This window comes from Bos grunniens, chromosome 19 (genome assembly GCF_055505025.1).
Source record: "Bos grunniens cultivar Pamir isolate PY7600 chromosome 19, Bosgru_T2T1.0, whole genome shotgun sequence".
NCBI classification, from domain to species: domain Eukaryota; kingdom Metazoa; phylum Chordata; class Mammalia; order Artiodactyla; family Bovidae; genus Bos; species Bos grunniens.
Genome location: NC_141183.1, coordinates 8851964 through 8869839, shown reverse-complemented (window position 1 = coordinate 8869839; position 17876 = coordinate 8851964). Strand labels below are relative to the sequence as shown.

Here is a 17876-nt window from a genome sequence, read left to right as displayed (position 1 = left end):
CCAGGCAGATTCTTAACCGCGGTGCCACCGGGGAAGCCCCGGGTTTTCTATTACTCGAAGCCAAAGCCTCCTGTCAGAGCATCCAAGAGCACAGCAGGCCCAGGCAGGCAGGGAGGGAAGGCCCTGCACAGCACAGCAAAAGCTGACCAGACTCCTGCTGAGGGCCGTCCAGACACACCCCCTCCGGCCCCCACTGCTCCCTGTTCAAGCCGAGAAGGACAGAGGTCCTGGGACAGGGGACTTCAAGGGAGCCAGCCTCCCTCCTAAGAATGGTTGACTGCTCTGGGCCATGGCTCCCAAGTCAGTAACTGTTCCTGCAGCCGCTGAGTCCCCCCTTTGATGGCTGCCAGAGACAGCATGCCACCCACAGGCCTCGGTACCCCACAGGCCTCGGTACCCTGGGATCCAAGGATATTCTCAGAATGGCCACCACAAGCAAAGCGCATGCTGAGTGAGGTCCTCACAACAGCCCCGTCCGGGCCTCCCTCTGGTGTCCCTCTTTTAGCAGATTTGGGAAGTCGCATAGAGGAGTTAGGCAACTTGCCCCAGGTCACACAGCAAGAAGTGATAGAGCTGGCTGCCTCCCTGCTAGCTTTCCAGTGGCCCCCGTGAGGAGGGGGTGATGGGGCAGCCTGGCGGGCCAGTCTCCAAGGTCCTCACACTCCTCTCAGAAACCCCCGGGGGCCCGGGAGCAGGGCGTCATTCTCAGCTCCAGTCCTGGCACAGAGAAGGCCTCAATAGGTGAACGAATGAATGAACAACTGAATGACGGCCTGGCCACAGATGAGGGCCATGGGGACGAGGAGAGGACACAGGGAGAAGAACCATGTCCCGTGATGGCAGTGGTCACGCCAGGCCGGCCCTGGGCCCTTTGTGTGGATGAGCAGGCTAGCTTCTCACATGGGCCTCTATGACCCCATTCTACAGAGGGGAACCAAGCACCTCAGCCAAGGTCATGCTGCCACAGGAAGGGCCGTGGCCCAGGGTCGGGGTCAGGGCACTGTGACCGTGCTCTCATTCACACCGTCTCAGAGATAACCCCACGGAATAACATGAGAAAGCGTCCAAGGGCCCCCTCTCTGCCCACCACCCCTGGCCGGGATCTACCCTTTGCTGAAGCTCTCCAGCCACTTTCCAAGTTCCACCAGCCATGAGATGGTTCTCTAACTGCCAGTCCCCTCCTAGAGCAAATTATCCCGATCACCTTTCGAGGCTCGGCTTGAGTCACGAGTAGGGAAACTCTCCTGGGGGTGGAGGGGCACCCTTGTTAGCGGCAGGGAGGTGTCAGATCCCATTTTTGGTTTTTTAATTCTTTGTGTTAAGTACGCATGTAGGGAAAAGACTGGAAGAAAACACCAAAATGTGAACAGCGCTGATTTCTACAGTACCTAATTAACATCCATCATCTTCTTTATAGCTTTCTAAGTAAATTATTTTTGTCGTAAGTAGGCATAATTTTTAAAATTGCAGTAAGATTGTTTTTCAGCCAGGAAGATAGATGCTTCTTAGCCCGTCAGCTCTCCTAACACCTGCCCGCTGCCTCATCTGGCCAGGTGGATGAAGCATTCCAAGGAGCTGTCAGCCAGGCACTGGGCAGGGGTCTTCCCCGGGCGGCTCTGGGGGCCAGGATCCTTCTCGTCCACTTGTGGAGCTGGGTCCCGGCTCCACCGGCTCTGCCACGACGCCACTTCCCGCTGGGCTGCAGGGAGGATGTGGGTTCAACCGGAGACTGTGTCAACAGAGCTCTGCTTCGTCCACATCCTGGGAGGCCCCCCGCCCCACCCAGCGTGACGATCCCAGGGAAAATGTTAGCAGGGTGTGATGGGAGAGACTTCCCCGGACCAGATCTGTAAACACTCAACACTGTGCCCAGTTGTCTTGGGGGACTTGAGGCCTCCACTGCCCCCTATTGACCAGCCAAGGCTCAGAGAGGAAGCCAGGGGTGGAGTGGCCCATGAGGCCACAGCTGAGGGGACAGTGGGCACCATGGGGGCAAGGAGGGGAGCTGGAGGCCCATGGCACTGGAACGGCAGCCTCTTCCCTAAGCCATCTCTTGTCTCCAAAAAAAAAGTCATGTCCCTCTTTCTCCGGCCACAGAATGGGGCAGTGCCAAGGGCCGTGCACAAACTTCCCAGGTGAGAAAGCCAGGCTCTGCCTGGGCCGTGCACCCCATGGTCAATCCCCCAGGAGCAGGCTTCCGGGGCGCGCTGTTGCCACAAGGAAGAGGCTGGAGGACACCGACAGAACCTGGACACGCCCAGGCTCAAGCCCACTCCCTGGGAAAGGGTCTGACAACTGAGAGTGGTGGGCAGGGGGTGGTGGTCACAGTTCTGCAGCAGGAGAGAAAGCAGGCAAAGAGAGCTCTCGTCCATGGTCCTCTAGTGACCCTCACAGCTCCAGGCTGGTCTGGGACCACCCCTGATGGGCCAGCCCGCTGCGAGGTACGTACAAGCCACGAGCCTCCATGGGAAAGAAGGCAGGCTGCTTGGCCCTCCTTCAGAACCTCTATTCGCACATTCAGACCCTCTATTTGCCCTGCACAGGGCGGTCAGCTGCAGAGAGAGCCCTGGGCAGGCATGATATCTCAGCCTCACTCTCTCCTGCAGAAGGAAAGCATGAACAGTATTCACATCACAGATGAACCCAGCTCACAGGTGAGTGGTCCTGGCACCACCAGCTGCCCACACACCGAGAGCACCCACAGTTGCAGGCGTGAATGCCGAAATGACAGCATAGAGTGGGCACCAGAAGCCTGCCCCCCGATCTGCCCTTGGCTGCTATGTGGCAATCGCACCCCTTCCCCCTCTCTGGACTTGAGTCCCATCAGCTCTCAGGGTCTCTGCCTGGCTTCCGGCCTTACTGCTTAGAAAGTCAGCTTGAAAGCAAACCTCGATGATGCCTCCCTTGCCAGCTCCATCCCCAGCCTTTTATTCCTCCAACCCTTCCTCCTCCAGGAAAGAGATGGTCCCCAGACATATCCCCAGAAGGGCCATCCCTTTCCGATCACAGAAAACTGGAACGCAGCTTCTCGCCTTCCTGACCCCTTCAGGAGGACGGACATCACCTGGACGCCTGATGTCTAGAGCTGAGCATCCACACCAAGAAGCCACAGCCTTCTCTGAGGTCCCCTCTGGTTCTCTGACCACCCCCACGGCTCCATCCTCCTGCAGCCCCTCCAGCAACGGAGCAACTGCAGCCGAGGCTTCCGGTAACTTCTCATCGCACAGTCTGCACGGGTGCCAGCCCAGCACTCTGCCAGGCGGCTGCAGGAGCCAGCGGGCAGCCCGGGCAGGAGGCCTGTGGGTGCCGGCAGCAGCGGCAAAGACAGTGAGGCTTCTTCCCCGCACATGTGCCCACTGGCCTGTCCAGGCCCCGGGTGGACACAGCTAATAGCCACCAACCCACATGCTCAGCCTGGGGAAGCAGGTGCTTAGAGCAGGAGCCTGCCTGACACCCCCGTGAAACAGGGCTGATGTTGTCAATAGTAGCAGCCTTAGCATTTATTACACACTGACTGAATGCCCAGGGCTGCGCCATGTCCATCCCTTACACTACCCCATTAAATCCTCGCGTTTGTTCCCCATCTACAATGAGATGAGTTCAGAGTAGTTAAACAGCCAATCTGCAAGAGTAAGTGGTGGAACCTGAATCTGAACACAGGCCCAGCTCCAGCCTCCCTCCTTCTGCTTTCCTGGAGACTACCAGGGGCCGCAGGCTAAAGTCCGTGCTTCTTAAATATTCGTGAACTGCTGAACACTCCCCAGCTGGGAAGCACTCCCTCCCTCCACTGACACCCCGCCCTCACCCCCAGGCTTCCAGCATTTTCCCTTCCAGCACTGCCATCTGTAGCCCAGGCTCTCGCTCTGTGACTGGGGTCAGGGCCCCAACCTCTCTGGGCCTCTTGAAAATGAGGACACAGCCACACCAGATTACTTCAAAAGGTCGCTGGGGGAGCCCAGCTTTCTCCAAACCCAGTGTGTTCCCCCCCTGCCCCACTCTGGGGGATAGAGACCCTTAGTTCCTCTTTCCCTAGATAAGAAAGCTGAAAGCTTCTGGAAGGCTCCCAGGGTCAGCCAGTTTGCAAGTGGGTGCACAGAGCCCAGAGCCCACGCTCCTGTCTGTCGGTGGACCAGCCTGCTGCAGTCAGGGTTGGCCACCTTGCCTACGCTCAGCGGGGGGCCAGTCCTCATACCTCGCTTCCTCACCAGGGTCCCCCTGGGGCCCCGAAAAGGTCCTGAGGCCAGAGGTCCCGCTTGAATCTCGGTGCCTGCTGTGTGACTACGGGCCAGTGACTCAGCCTCTCTGGGCCTCCTGAGTGGCTGTGAGAGCTACGGGAGACTTAGGGAGAGCGCTGAGCCCCGTGGCCACACCCTGGAAAGTCTGGACACGTGGCAGCTGTGGGGTAGGGATGACAGTGATCAGATGGGTCAAACTGAAAAGGCAGCTGAGCCTGGGGAGAGAGGCCAATGAAACAAAGTGGAGCTGACAGGGACTCTCCGACATGTCAAGCAGAACAACCGAGACAGGGCCCGGGGTGGCAAGGCCTGGGTGCTGTCCAGGGGCCCCTCTCCCCACCCCCACCCACTGGTCTCCTCATATTCTACACATGGGAATCCCTGGGGGCACCCACGGTCCCCGCTTCACCCGAGGTGGGCACTGCCAAACAGAGCAGGTTTTCCTCCTGGTTTCAGAATCCTTCTTAGCACAGTGCCACAGGCAGCCACAACCAGGGGCGGCAGCCAGCCCCACACCTGAAACGCATCCACCGAGCTGGGCCGGCTGGGGGAGCGGGAAGCCAGGTCCTCCTCTTCCCTCCAGGGGCTTCCGGAACGCATCCTGCCCTTTCGGTTCCCAGGGTTCGACCCTCACTCAGTCTCCCAGAACCTTGGGTGGGACCGGCTTTGGGGCCACTCCTGTCCCTGCCGTTCTGTTCGACCGTTCCACCCACGCTGGGTTAGTTCCTCAGGAACACAGCCACTCATCACCCCTGAGGAGCCTCAGCTAGTTGGTTTGAGGGCTGTCCCTCATCTGGTCGGGCTCCAGGCCCACCCCACACTGGGCTGCACCCACAGGTGTCCTTCCCACCTCCAGCCTTTGCTCACCCAGGAGCTCAGCCTCCCAGGGGCCTCCGGCTCACAGTACTTCTCTCTCTGCCTCCTGCCTGTGTTGGCCACCAGCAAGCCGTGTACCAGCAGCCATCACTGCTCAAGGCTGTCCGCCGAGTTATAACAATGCCCCTCGACCCTCTGTCTTAATTTGGCACCAGAAAAACTCATCACTTTCCAGGGCTCACCAGATGCCACTTCTTCCAGGAAGTCTTCCCTGATTGTCCCAGCTGGACAGACCCTACCCTTAGAGTCCTCTCACGCTAAGTGCTCAACAGGCATGACCTGGGCACCACCAACATGCCAGGGCCTGGGGACAGGGCCAGCTTCCCCTGACCTCATGGAGCTCACACTCCATGGGAACAAATCAGCACTAAGTGTCTAGGGATAGCACATAAGCAGGCATAAAGGCATTTAAGCAGGGACCCAGGAAAAGATCTGGGGAATGACATCCCAGGAAGGTACAGGCTCACTGGGGACAAACCTCTGTGTCTCCAGGAGCAGCCAGGCCAGAGGGCTGCATACCCATGAGCAGGGAGTAGGCACCCACTGGGAGGTTTAAGCTGAGGAGCGGTTTGAACCAATGCCAGACCCACTGCGTCCAGCCACTGCACACATCCAGGAGGTGCCCTTCACAAACATTACAGGTGTGGGTGCTTGTGGGGAAGGTGGGAGGGCCTTGTGGGCCACTGTGGGGAGCAAGCTGCAAGGGGAAGTTCGGGGGGGACCATCTGCCCAGGCAAGGCCTGGGGCTGCAGCAGGGGGGCACAAGGAGCACACAGATTTGGGTCTGTTTTGGAGGGGGCTGTGCCTGGCAGATGAGTCCCAAATTTCTGAGGCCCAGGCAATATAGTGGGTGGAGAGGGTGCTGTTTCCCCGATCAGGAGGCCCGGGGTATGGACTCAGGAGGAAACGGCTGTGCTGAGAGGGGTGGAAGGCACCCAGGGCAGCTCAGAGAGGGCTGGGGCTGAGGAGGTGACTGAGGACCTCCCCTCCCTCCCCTGTCCCCCCAGAACCCTGGCTCATCTGGATATGTGGTTCTCTGCCACGCCCGCCCACGGGCGCTCACAGACCTTAACTTCTCAGAGGGAACACCTCCCCTCGCATCACACTTCATACCTTAGGACACACAGGCTGGAGCCCGGCAGAGCTGGGCAAACCCTACAATATCACAGCTCCAAGCTAGACAGAGGGATGTGCTCCACACACAGACCCTGAGCATGGTGCGTGCGTCTGCTGGTCGGGAGGACCGGTGGATGGCCGGGTAACTGGCAGATCGTGTGCAGAGCTGGGGAGGCAGGTGGCTTGCCGGCCTACGGACGTCCAGCGTGCAGAGTGGATGCTCTGCCTGGAGTGACTTCCCCCTCCATTCCCGGGAAGTGTGACCCCAACCCCACCCCCGCCCGGGCTGTTCCTGGAGCCCTGCCCTCCCTCTCCCAGAGCAGCGCTGACCCCGCACCATGTGTGCCGGGCCTGGGAAGATGGACCCGGCTGTGGGAGGTCGTGCCGCCTGAGGACTGAGTGTGCAGGAGGACCCAGCTGCACAGGAAGCTGGGCCACAGGCCTCCGGAAGCCTCTGGGTTTTACAGGCCAGACTCCCAGGGTCTGTTGCTGTGGGGCCCTCTCCTGCAGCCGGGGAGCCCTTGACCCACACCTGCGGGCTCCATAGATCCAGGAGACGGGATGTGGCTGTGTCCCCGGGGTGGCCACCCCCCCAGACAGCAACTCTGCCTACAGTCACCACCTCTCCTGGTCCGTTTCAGCTGTGGGGACACTGTCCTGGAACTGCCTGCAGAAGGGGCCTCAGTCGAGGTGGCCGACCAGAGGCTACCAGAGTTGCACAGAAACCACACACCTAGCTCCAAACCAGCCCTGGCTCGGAAGTCAAACAGCCCCTGCGTTCACATCCAGAGCTGGGTCAGCCACTCCCAGCTGTGTGGCCGGGGGCAAGTGACTTAGCCTCTCTGGGCCTTGGTACCTTCTTTACAAATCACAACAGCAACTGTTTCTAAGGCTGCTGGGCAGATACATCCCATGAAGCACATAAAGCTGCCTCCAGGCCGGCACTGGAGCGTGTAAGTACGCAGTGAGCGGTCACTGTGATTAATGAAATATTAATAAAGGCTAGGAAGGGAGTGACAGCCTCCCCACAGTGTCCCTAAAATGGAAACAAATCTGCGCAGCTCTCAAGAGCTGCAGAGCTCGAGCCAAGGGCAGGCTCCCAGGCCTCGCTTCCAGCCCCGTCGGGCGATTCCCCTGCAGAACGCTGGCTCCTGGTTGCAAGCTGGGCCCGGGTCAGGACGCCACCTCCAGATGATCTCATAGCTGGCACCTGCTTCCCAAGCACATGGCCGGACTTTCCAGATCTTTCCTCCCCTCTCTCTGACCTTTCCCGACTCTCTCACCCCCACACACTTTCTTAGTCACTCTCTCCTTTCATTCCTGTTCAAAAACAAAAAACAGAGGCCAAATGTGACAGCTGGCTCCCTGGAAAAGCTTCCCTGTAGCATGACCGAGTGGCAGTTACACGGTGGGGGACGTGGTGCTGGGAGGGGTCCTCACTGCAGAGGCTCATCTCGGGGTGGAAGGGCACAGTGAGGGGGTCACCAGGACCCCCAACCCCCCATCAAGACCTGGCCTGGGACCATGTGGCTAAAGCCTCCTGGGCAGACTACGTGCACGCACGCACGCACACACACGGTCATATGGTCACAAACACTGCATCAAGTTCACCATCTTTTAGAGTGGGATGAGGGTTGACCTGGTGGGTTCCCAAGCAACCTGTACACAAAACTTTCAAGGGGACTGAAGTTTCTCATCTACCCACGGCATGGCCAGGAGGCAGATGTGACCTCAGAGCCCACGGGTCTCCCCAGTGCCCGCCATGGAGCTGAGCCCTGACAAGGGTCCCAGTGGGAGGAGGGGAAAGCATTAAAAGGCACAGGGGAGGGGTCAGAGCCGGGTTAGTAACTTTCTTTGCAGAGTTGCTGCCTCCATGCCTCCCGCACAGACGCTGGTCCCTAAAGACTGGATTTGGGCCCAGGAAGCTGCATTCAGATTCAGAGGTAACCGCCCCGCTTTGGAAACAGACCTGGAGAGTAAAACTCAGACCCAACAGGTAGTAAGAGCTCTGCCACAGGGTCTCAGCCCATGGGTATCAGGGTCCCCAGGTCCATGAAGCCAGGAGGCTCGCTTCCTCGGACCAGCCCCAAACAATTCTGGGGAAGGGAGGGCTGCAGGGGTATGCAGGGGTTGGGGAGATGCCTTTCCAGGGTCCCCTGGCTCCTCTAAGCCCCTGCTTTCTCTCTGGTTGCTCCCACCCTGAGCTCCCAGGCAGAAATGTGGGGGCCTGCTCCCAAGGCCCAGACAAGAAATGAGGGGAAGTGGAGACAGAAGCACCCCTCCCAGTCCCCTGGGCCACGCTGATGGGCTGACCTCCCAGAAAGCCACGCTGTGGCCGCTACTGTCCTGGCCGCCCTGCCCAGCCCCGAGGCAGTGCTGACAAGAGTGGAGATGCTGTGTTTCTCGCTGCTTCTCCACTTGACTCTCTTCTGTCCTGAGGGCCCCACCCACGGTGTCCAGCAAGAAGGGACATTACCCTGGGCTGTCCAAGGTAATGGCCATCAAGACCCAAGCCAACCCCTGGGAATAAGACTCATCCACTTCATTCCCGGGCCCTAGTGCAGTTAGAAGCCCCCAGGGAGAGGCGCCTATAGAGGCCCTGCTGTATACAAAAACAGCTGCTCTGGGACCCACGGGGACCCCCAGAGCCAGGGAGCAAACCCGGCAGGCAGGGACTAGAGTCTTCCCCCTCTTCCAGGGCCCACCAGGAGACTACAACCGGGGGTCTCACGTCAGCCCCTCTCCAACAAGGAGGCACACCACGCCTGCTCCCCTCCTCCCCCTCCCCCAGCCCAGCCTGAACATCTCCCGTTGGCTCTTCAGCAGAACTCAAGCTGGTCTTACAGGGAGGAGGAGGAGGAGGGAAGATGAGGAAGGCAGGGCTGGGCGGAGCTGGGCTGGGCTGGGCTGCAAGCCATAGCAAGCTCCCTGCAGCTGTGATCAGCGGGGAGAAACGGGACTTCCAATCTGTTCCCGCTTTCCCCGACAAATTATTTTAAACTCCAGGACAGGTAGGGGGCTAGAGGAAACGGGGGAGTCCCAGAGTCCCTCATTTCTTCTAACTGGAGTTTTCTTTCACTCCATCATCTCGTTCTGCCTTCTGAAAGAAGGAGGCCAGAGGAGGGTCCCAGTCTGGGTTCTTCCACATCCCAGCCCAAGCTCTGGGGCAGGGACCCGGTTTCATGGGTCAGCCCTGCTCCCTAGCCCTGGGGTGGCCAGGGCTGGCAGAGAGCCTCTCCCAAGGTTCACATCCAGATTATTAACAACTGTGGGGCCTTAGGCAAGTGGCCGGAGCTCCCTGTGCCTTGGTTTCCTAATCTGGAAAACAGGAGCAACGGGGCACCCAGATGCCAGCCTTATCTTGCCGGAGTGGTCAGGCCAGTCATTATTATCAACTGCTCGGTCTGCTTCCCTGGCTGAGATCAGGATTTCCCTACCTGTCGCTACCGGTATCTGGACCTGGAAAGTCTTTTAGTGTCAAGCCCCATCCGGTAGGTGCCTCTGCCAGCTGGCCTGCCGCAAGGGGAGAAGGAGAAAGCCAAGGGAGGAGCCGAGCGTGTGTGAGGAAAGAACAGGCGACAGGGAGGACCCACCCAGGGCCCCATCACCCACGCAGCAGGAAGGTGGCTCAGAACAGTCCCCCGGCCCCAACCAAGCCTCATCAGCACACTGGACCTTATGGGTCCTATAACAGAATCACCCACCCCTGGAGCCAGAAGTCTCGCTGGCTTGAAGGCCCAGGTGGGGCCAGTACAGGTGGGACTGCCCAGGCGTCATGCGGACAGGCACCGAGGCCTGGGGACCCACGCCAGCCACAGAGCATAAATATCTGCCCTGAGCAAGCATGCATAATAAGCAAGGACGTGGGCGGAGGCAGCCTTGCTGCTAAATTCAATATCAAGAAATGCCACTTCCAATTCACTGACCGAGGCTTTCTTGGCTGAACAGAAAGTCCATTGATAGAGCCACTAAATAAATCACCCACCTCCCTAAAAGCTGGGATGGGGGTTCAAGGTCTGCCCCATTCCTGCACCAGCTCTTCCACACAGCGGCCCTGCAGCCTGTCCACCGCCTGTCACCCTCCCTAGAGACACAAGAGTGGCCAGGTCTGCCCCACCAGCCCCCAACAGCCACAGAAAGAAGTGGGGACGTGCCTACCCACTCACCCTCCTCCATCGCGGCCTCCCAGCCCTGCCCCACACTAGAAAACCAGGGCCCCCACGTCCTGGGGCGCCAGTCTGAACTTACCTGATAGGAGGTGGGGGTGCCTGAAACCCAGGCGGGCGGTGGAAGGCCGCGGCTGCAGGGCCGTGTTTCGGGAGGTGCCCCAACTCTCTGTAACTTGAGCCCTGGGTGCCTCACCCATCAGGCACTAGATAGGCATTACTCAGCAGGTAAATAAATGGGCAGGGAGCCACAGACCTCAGGAAAGCCGGCCTCAGGCCAGAACTAAGGAGCGAGGCTCAGCCTGGGGGTGAAAACACAGCCCCTTTCTGGGCTGGGCTACTAGACTGTGCAGGGAAGCTGACTCCGAGGGAGCATACAGTGGTTATGTCATGACTCAGGCGTGCCCTGGGGTCACCAATGACAATGATGACCATGGGTGTTACCCCCCGTCCCAGCTGGGCTCCTCGTCCCCACGCAGAGGAGAGAGAGGACTCGCTGAGTTGTGCCTGAGGCTGCGTCTGCAAGGGTGACCTGCCCAGGGAGGGGCCAGAGCCCCACTGTTCACACAGCAGCCTTCTTGCCCACTTCGGGGATCTCCCAGGGTCTCTGGATTCTGCTCTGCCAAAAGTAAGGCGAGGCGTGAAGTCTGGACAGGGCCAGACGAGAGGAAGTGGGCCTGGAGACACTGAGGAGAGAGGACTTTCTCGGGCTGGACTTTGCAGTCCAGGGACCAGGAGACTGGGGGGTGGGAGGGTGGGGAGCTCAGAGGCAGGCAGGCAGCTCCCTGGAACGTGACAGGTAGCCCTCCCCAACTCTGGGCTGTGGACACCACAGTTAATGATTTCCAGCTCCTCCTGAGCCACAAGAGCCTCATCTCAGACCAGACACGCCCCTCGCAGCCAGTCCCATAGCCCTGCATGGAAGGCAGGATCCACAGGGCTCAGATGAAGGGCAGGGCTCCCGCCAGTGCCTGACCATGCAGAGGCCATCTGGAACTGAACCTGCTGTTCTGCCGGCTCGGGGAGCCCCCAGGAGGAGGGAGCTTTGGGAGGAACACATGAAAACCTCAAGGGACAGGCAGGAAGGGAGGAGACCCTGTTGCATCCTCAGGGTCTCAGAAGGCAGAACAAGCAGAGCTGGAGACCAGGGGGGCAACTGAAGCCTGCCAGGACTGCCTTCCTCCCATCAGTAGCCCAGGACCCACGAGAGGGTGCCCTGCAGCGGGACTCCCAGTGGGGCAGGGCTGCTCCGTCACCGCCCACGTCCATAGCAGGGCAAGGCCACCCACTGCAGACAAGAGGCCACAAAGGCGCCATGGGGGCGGCCCGACCTCAGAGCTGGGGCTCCAGCACGGGTGATCTCAGGTGCCACCTCCCCACCGGGAAACGGAGGACCGAAGAGCAGCCCCTACCCACCGGGTCCCACCGATGGGAGGTCACCCGAGCGCCCACCTGGCGCCTCGTGACACAGGACAAACCCAGCGGTCACAGCAGACTATCTTCTTCAACCTTCCCGGCCAACACTCGAAGCCCCCTGCAGGAGGCGCTCTGCTGGTGGGGGGGAATCACCCCAACCCACCAGGAAGGCTGGTTCCTGGAACCCCAAGACTTGGGGCTGAGGAATATTCAGATACTTGCAGTTAGGGAATAAAGTATGGGGGTATACCTAAGAAAACCCCCAAAGGAACAAGAATATATACATGCGTGTGTATATGTTACTTTTAAGATAGTAACCATTTATGCAACATTAATGGCTTCTGTATAATTAATTTCCATTTGACATCCCCTGTCTGGTCTAAAGTCATCAGGAGTTCCCTAACAGTTTCAATTAGAAATCCCCACCTTCTTCCCATTCCATGGGAAATTCTAGACACACTAGGATACACTGTTTCCATAGCTGACTCCACACCAAGGTTCAGCCCCTTTCTGATTTCATGACTTGGACTCTATTCCGGCGGCTTCTGTCTCAGAGCACAGTGAACTTGGGGGAAACTGATTCGTCTGTCAGAATCACTGCCCCACCCCAGGGCCCAGTTCTGAGAGCCCACCTGGGCCCCCTCGATCTCCTCTCTGTCCTGCAGCCTCGTCCGCAGCCCCACACACCTGCCTCCTCCCCACTCCTCAAGGCTCAAGCAGCCTCTATTTACCTTCTGCAAATCATCAAGGGCCTTCCCCCCATCACCCGGAGCGTGGCTGCACCGGGCGACAGCCAGGGACACAGAAGGCAGTAATAACCACAACTAGCATTTAGTAATAAGCACTTCCTGTGCGCCCAGCTCAAAAATAATAATAATTTTAAAAATAAAAACAGTAGCCCTCAGGGCATAGTCATGACGCTCCAGGCCCTCACATCCATTCTCTCTACGGCTCCATGAGATTGTTCGGTAAGTGGGGAAACTGAGGCACAGGGGGGCGACCAGCCCGAGGCCACAACTACAGAAGCCTGCACACCCTAGGCTCACACCAATGAGCCCCAGGGCCACAACTACAAAGCCCACGGGCACTGAGCCTGTGCTCTGCAACAAGAGAAGCCCCCGAGATGAGAAGCCCGCGCACAGCAACGAGAGTAGCCCCCATTCACCCATGAAGAAACAAAGGCCCAGCTCAACCATAAATAAATAAACAAGAAAATACTGACATTTATTCATCTAGGATTTTCTTGCATGATTGTGATTCTGAAAAGCATTGCATGAAAATACTATTTTTCTTGATTCCTAAGTTTTTTGGGTGCCCCCTCCCCCATAAACTCTGTGAGTGCCTCACTTGCCCCATCTCTGCCCTGCTCTTTTTGCTTTCCCCACCGACCTCCAGGTCTCCACACCCATGACCTCCAACCCAGGACCACCCTGGTTATAGTCACAGCCTCCTGGTGCCACGAGTAATTCTGGAGCAGCCTCGTCTGCGTCACTGGCCTCTTTGGCCCTCACCACGGCTAACGTGCGTTATGTCACTGTTTGCTCTGTTCATCCTCTGCTTCCTCCCCTGAGCACATCACCCCAGGAGGACGGGGTTTTCATCTGTACGTACAGCATCCGCACATTTCTTAGTGCTGCAAACAGAGCCTGGCACATGTCATCTCTCAGCCTTTCTCGAATAAACAAACACTCCTGGCATGATAATCTCTAGGAAATCTGACCAGGCCCTGGCGAAACACTTCTGATGGATGGGCCCCACAACACAGCATCTGGCCCCATCTCTGAGCTGGCCCTCCTTCAGCCCACCATCTAAGCCAGCATACAGTCACAGCCTCCTGGTGCCACGAGTAATTCCAGAGCACCCTCGCCTGCGTCAGTTGGCCTCTTTAGCCCTCACCACGGCTAATGTGCGTTAGCCCAAACTCTAGGTCCTGAAAACTATTTAGTGGGTCATAACCAGCCATTTTTTTTTAATGTTTAAAAATAACACATTCATAATAGGCAAAAGGTAGAAACAACCCAAATGTCCCTCAACTGACAAACAGATCAACACAATGTGTTCCGTCCATAAATGGAATATTACTCAGCTAGGAAAAGGGATGCGGTTGGGAGTTCAGCATGCAGGAACTTTGCAACGCTCCACAAAGGGAAGGAAGCAAGTCACAGAAGACCACAGGTCGTGTGACCCCAACCCTAAGAAATGTTTAAACCTGCAGACAGAAAGGTGGCCACTGATTAGACCTGGGAAAAACGGGGTGGGGAAGAGGAGGTGACAGCTTGATGGTACAGAGATTCTTTTCAAGGTGATGAAAACGGCCTAAAATTGGATGTGGCAATGGTTGCACAATCCCGTAAATAACTAAAAACCATCGGATTGTACACTTTAAATGGAAGAACCAAATGGTATGTGAACTGGATCTCAATAGAGCTGCTTTTAGAAAATAAGTAAAGCTCCCCCACCCAACCCAAGAAGCACAGCAAGTATCGGGGCACAGCAGGCACACCCCTGAAGAATTACTCCATGGAAATACTGTTTCATTTGTATACACACCACACACACACACACATCTACACACGTGTGTCCTGGTCTGTGGTGTAAAACATACTTCTTATTGGGGGCTACAGTCCAAAATAAGTTTGAAAACCACTCTCCGGGCAACATCAAACTTGGGATTCCAGCGTGCCAATGGCACTTCACCTGCCTGGACCACTCTGCCCTCTTCAAGACCAAGGTTCCCTAACCTCCCCCACTCACTGCCTTCAAGAGTCTCTGTTGGCGGGTTGGGGGGCCTCCTGCTCAGGGTGCCACAAGCCTCTGCACTCGTCCTTCTCAGAACACATGTCCATGGGCCATGTCCTGGGCACCTATGCACACTTTCCTCTGCAGACAATGCCAGGCCTGGGGCAGCAGCTCAGGGGCACAGATTGATGGTGGCAATTACGGGGGCCTGACCCCAGTCCCCCCCTCCACGTCACTGCCCCTGAACAATCTGAGGGTTTTTTTTTAAATTTCTGGTTTATTTATTTATTCATGGCTGCACTGTCTTTGTTGCTGCACGAGTGCTTTTCTCGAGTTGCAGTGGGGGCAGGGGGCTACTCTCTGGGTGTGGTGCACGGGCTGCTCACTGCGGGGGCTGCTCTTGCTGCAGAGCACAGGCTCTAGGGTGCGTGGGCCTCAGTCGCTGCGGCTCGCAGGCTCCAGAGTACAGGCTCGGTAGTTGTGGTGCGCAGGCTAGCTGCTCCTCAACATGTGCCATCTTCCCAGATCAGGGGTCACACCTGCGACTCTTGCACTGGCAGACGGATTCTTTACCACTGAGCCACCAGGGAAGCCCCTGAGGAATTTTACACAGCTTAAAGAATAACTTTCTAGAAAGAAAAAAAGATACAAAATAGGAGAAGAACCCCCCCCCCCAAATTCAAACGAACCTATGGAAAAAAAGACCTTTTAAAGGACAAGTCTCCCACAAAAGTATCTGGCTCAGATGGTTTCACTGGTGAATTCTTTAAAAGTTTTAACACAGAGATGATTTTGTAGCTGCTTAAAATGTTCCAGAATACAGAGGGAGGGGGAAAGAAACGCATCCAAATTATTTTTGCTAAGCCAGCAAGACACTGACACCAAAACTGATAGAAAGAGCAGGCGCACACGCCTGCCCGCTGCGGACCAAGCTCACACGTGCATCATCTGTGTAAGAACTGTGCGTCCCCACCTCTCACCGCAAACCCAGATAAGTTCCAATGGGTTAACGATTTCAGTACATAAAGATGAAACCATAAAAGTACCAGAAGAAAACTTTAGTGAATTTTTTCCCTATGATTTGGGAATGCAGGTGGCCTCTAAGCAGGACATAAACCCTTGCAAGAGAAAAGAAAAAGAAAAAACTTGACAACCTAAGGGATCAAAAATCTCTGTTTAGAAAAGCACACTAGAATTAAAAGTCAACGACTGGGAAAAAGACAAGCGACAGCTACAACAAAGGTGTATAGGAACTCTTTAAAAGAAAAGTCAACGAGAAAAGGACTAACCACCCAGCTGGGGAGAAAGTAAACCAGGGACAGGAACAAGAGTTCACAGTGAACTGCGGGCCCTTGACCTGTAAAGAGAGGAAAGCTACTGGGCCCCTCACCTAATAAGAGAGGCACAGGATAAAACACCCATCAGACAGCCTTCTGCCTCCCCACCCACAGCAAGGGTCAACCTCTCTACTGTCACCACGAAACACTGATGGAGCTACTTTAGATGCCAACGTGGCAACAAGACCAACATTTTCAATATTCTTTGGTGCAGAAATTCCACCCCTAGAGGTCTATCCAAAAGTCACATGCGCACTCATATAAGCATGAGAATGTTCATAAAGCCTTGTTGATCACAGATGAAGCCGGACAAGAAGGGCGGGACTGCGTAACGGCCGAGGACACAGCTATTACAAGGAATGCACCAAACCCACAGTGTCATTAAATGGGAAAAACACACACGAGCAAAATCCAGGACATAGAGCACGCCCCACTGACCACACGGGCTCTCCTGGGGAAAGGGTTCGTTTTCACATTTCATGGGACCCTGTCTTCTCTTTTACCAACAGCCATGCACTGCTTTTAAGAATTGGAAGAGGAAAAGGCGACGGGGCAGAGAGGGCAAAGGGGACCAGGAATACAGAGCGGCACGTGACCCACAGGCTCAGGATAAAGGGGCAGCGCGCAAGGCCAAACCGCGCCCGTTCGTTCAGTAAGGCTGCCTTTGGTTTTCGTTTGTGAGCTTGTTTAACCAAACCTCCCGGGGGGCTGGGGCCACACTGGCGGTCCTCATGTGTTAGCACATTTGTTCTAACAACACTGTGCAGGAGGAGTTAGGCCCATTCAACAAGGAAAAAGGACTCAGCGAGCACAGGTCATCAGACCAGGGCAGGACAGGCAGCCTGAGGGCCACTTCTCCCACGGACAAGTGGACAAGGCCTCCCGGATGGCTTCCTGCTCAAACATTTTGTTTTAGAAGGAGGAAGATGGAATAGGTGATATCCGAGGCCACTTCTGCTTCCCAACTCCTTGCTGGGGCCAGCGCAGGTTTCTCTGAATTGCACTGGACAGAGCAGTGGTTCTCAAATCAGGTTCCCTAGAACCCTGGGGTTCCAGAGGGGGTGTGCCCAGTGGCAGCCTGGGAACAGGGAGGGGAGGTCCCCCTGCTCAGAGAACTGGATGCTCAGTCCTGGGCACGAGCTGCCCCTGCTCATCAACTACAACCAGTAGTCTGGGAACCCCTGGAATCCCAGGGGGCTCCTGTGACACCACAGAAAGGCCTGGGGCAGGGAAAGCCAAATCGGATAAAACACGGAAAGGAAGTCACACCTAGACCAGAGAAGGGTCCCCTCCCCCACCCCCCATCAGCTCTCGGACCCACAGCCCTGGGTCCACACTTGATCACGTTGGGCCACCGGGAACCACGTGGCACCATCCTTCAGGCCTCCTGTCAGAACCTGGGGTCGGGGCAGGGCCGCCCACCCTGCGGGGCGCCGGGCAGGGGTCCCAGCTGCCCCCGCCCCCGGGACGCTGAATGCGTCCTCTGTCCACAGAGCGTGGCTGTCTGGAGCGAGCGCGTCCCCCGGACAGCAGCCCCATTGTGCAGACACTGGCTCCCAGCAGCTGTTGGGCCTGAGAGGCCGCAGCTACGGACTCAGCCCCTCTCCTGGCAGCTGCTCAACTTCTCAGGACGGGCACCCGGGAGGCCTCGCCCAGCTCCATCCCGGGGCCCATCCCAGGCTGGGTGGTCAGGGCCACAGCCTGCAAGCTGCAGGGAGGCAGAGCGGGGGCCCGCCTGCAGCCAGAGCCTGCCTGCCTGCCCAGCCCGCGCCCGCAGCTGTGCCCGGCTCTATTTAAGGCATTCCGCAGCTGCTCGGCTGCATTCCCTGGATGCACCCTCGCTCCTACCCCTCACCACCGGGCTGGGCTTGGCAGACAGCTGGGAAGGCCAGCAAGGGAGGTGGGTTGCTTTCTCCTGGGTCCTGTGCTTGTAGCCCCCATGGTTCCCCACGTGGGCAAACAGGTTCTTCCCTGCTCTGCCCCAGTTCCCA

At 57.3% G+C, this 17876-nt stretch overlaps 1 protein-coding gene across 10 annotated transcripts in view; it reads right to left on the bottom strand.

Annotated features, from left to right (window-relative positions):
* The window catches only part of SEPTIN9 (septin 9), a 179209-nt gene that overhangs the window by 56153 nt on the left and 105180 nt on the right, over positions 1-17876 (bottom strand). Inside the window, exon 1 of one of the 10 annotated variants that reach the window (XM_086355275.1) lies at positions 10476-10566. The exons of the other annotated variants lie outside the window; for them this stretch is intronic. The gene's annotated coding sequence lies outside the window, so the exon portion shown is untranslated. Of the gene's footprint in view, positions 1-10475; positions 10567-17876 lie in introns of those variants that run through there. 10 annotated transcript variants of the gene reach the window in all.